Source organism: Sinocyclocheilus anshuiensis, unplaced genomic scaffold, assembly GCF_001515605.1.
Source record: "Sinocyclocheilus anshuiensis isolate Anshui unplaced genomic scaffold, SAMN03320099.WGS_v1.1 scaffold1523, whole genome shotgun sequence".
In the NCBI taxonomy this organism is placed as follows: Eukaryota; Metazoa; Chordata; class Actinopteri; order Cypriniformes; family Cyprinidae; genus Sinocyclocheilus; species Sinocyclocheilus anshuiensis.
Window position 1 is genome coordinate 43,485 of NW_015552644.1, and position 2,015 is coordinate 45,499.

A 2,015-nucleotide genomic window follows, 5' to 3' on the forward strand; every position below is an offset into this window, starting at 1 on the left:
AAAACGGGATAAAAATTTGGGACCAAAAATTATTCAGACACTTTGACCTGACCATGTTTTGCTTAAGTGTGTTTTCTTTAATTGCTAATGCGACCTCTTTACACCACAGACTGAACAAAATTAAGCATTGCTTGGTAATTAGTTGACCTTAATTGGTATTATCTAATTGTTTATTTTAATTTAACAGCTGACAGCTATTCAGCCGAATTCATTACATACCTTTCTAACAAAGTTCTTCTGACATTGTGATAAGATGAATTTGTTCTGACACAGTTTAACTCTTGAGTTCTTGTCACATTTTATTACCATTTTCTAAACTATAGCGAATAAACTGTGATAATGTGAGAAATGTTGAAGGTGTCTGAAGACACAGTTTAACTCTGAGTTCTTGTCACATTTTATTACCATTTTCTAAACTATAGTGAATAAACTGAGATATTGTGAGAAATGTTGAAGGTGTCTGAATAAATTTTGGTTTGATTATATACAGGCTAATCAAATGCTTGAGCATGAGACAGTTGGACAGTTGTTGATGTTGGACAGTTGACAGTGATGAGAAAAGGCACAAACTATTTCACAATTTTATTGAACTAAATTTCATTAGAAAACTAAGACTTAAAAAAAAAACATTTGAAGATAGTATTTATAACTGAATCATGCATGTTTTCTTGGCACGCACACACACAATAAACTTGAATATGGCTCACCTTTGCTTGTACTCTGCCGCTCTTAATACAGTTGTGAGAACGGTTCATTACAAAAAGTCATTTAAAAGCCATCATTATAATTACATAAAACAACTGATTACACATTTAATGTAATCCCTTGTGATTTAATCCAAGTCTTGCGAAGCAACTACTTTGTAAAATGAACAAAGTGTTCATCTTAGATGTCAGATTCCCTCTCGCATCAAACTTCTGATCAGATCATGTCTACAGCAGCCAAATCAAATATGGTGACACTTCAATAATACAAAATAGTGTTTGTGTCTAAATAGTGACTTTGTCAGGATTTAGGCTCTGTAATCAGAAGAGACACTTTTCTAAATACCTTCTGTGTTGGAGGATTTCTGCATGGGTTAGCAATGGATGCTGGGATGATTTTCTCTCGACATGACAATAACACTCTGTTGATTCATATTTGATTCATATGCATAGGCGTAATTTGCGGGTGGGACATGTCCCCACCACTTTTTGCCAGGGTCGATATTGTCCCTACCACTTTTTGAAAGTAATTGAAAAATATATTGCGGAAGGTATGTATTAAAGGGAAAACAAGCTCAACAAATCGTTCTTCATAATCTAATTAGGGTGATACAAAAACAAAAAACAAAAACAACAACATTTGACTCCTTACGCATGCATAACTCGTGCAGTGCAGTAACGACGTGATTTGCAGCTGTCGCACTTTTCGTAATGTCATTAGGCTATAGCATTTTATTTTACAAATGGAGAGCTTCCTTGTGCTAAGTAGGCCTGCCCTCTACTAAAGATTTTTCTAGTCAACTAGTCGCACGTTATATTAAATAAGCTCGCGCATAAAGCAATTGCCTCAAAGCACTGGCAAAGTGATTATGAACGTGTCGGGGGAAAAGAAGACATTTTAATTATTTATTAATAAACTAGTGCTTTCTGAGTCAGTGTCGAGTGCAAAGATAAGGTTGCCGAATGCCGACGCTGACTCACCATCTCCACATGGACGTGCCTTTAATAGAAATGCACCTTTTTATACGGACTACAAAATTAAAGAATATTACAAAATCGAGTGGGCGAGTTTTCCTTATATTTATTTTATTATTCATATAAAAATTATAATAACCTGTTTTGGTTATATTTACTATTAATTGCAGAAGGTGCGCTCAGCAAAAATGACGCGAATATTGATGGTTTTCACGCTTAAGTCAAGTAAAAGACCGCTTAGACCGCTTCAGAAGGTGAACATGTTGGTGTTCTTGTGTGAAAAAAAAACATGCAAGCACTGTCACCGGCGTCACCGGCAGTTTTACTTTTCTTTTC

At 35.2% G+C, this 2,015-nt stretch overlaps 1 protein-coding gene across 3 annotated transcripts in view; it reads left to right on the top strand.

The window, feature by feature from the left end:
* LOC107666961 (stonustoxin subunit beta-like) overlaps positions 1-2,015 on the top strand; it is a 16,911-nt gene that overhangs the window by 11,254 nt on the left and 3,642 nt on the right. The gene's annotated exons all lie outside the window — the stretch shown is intronic.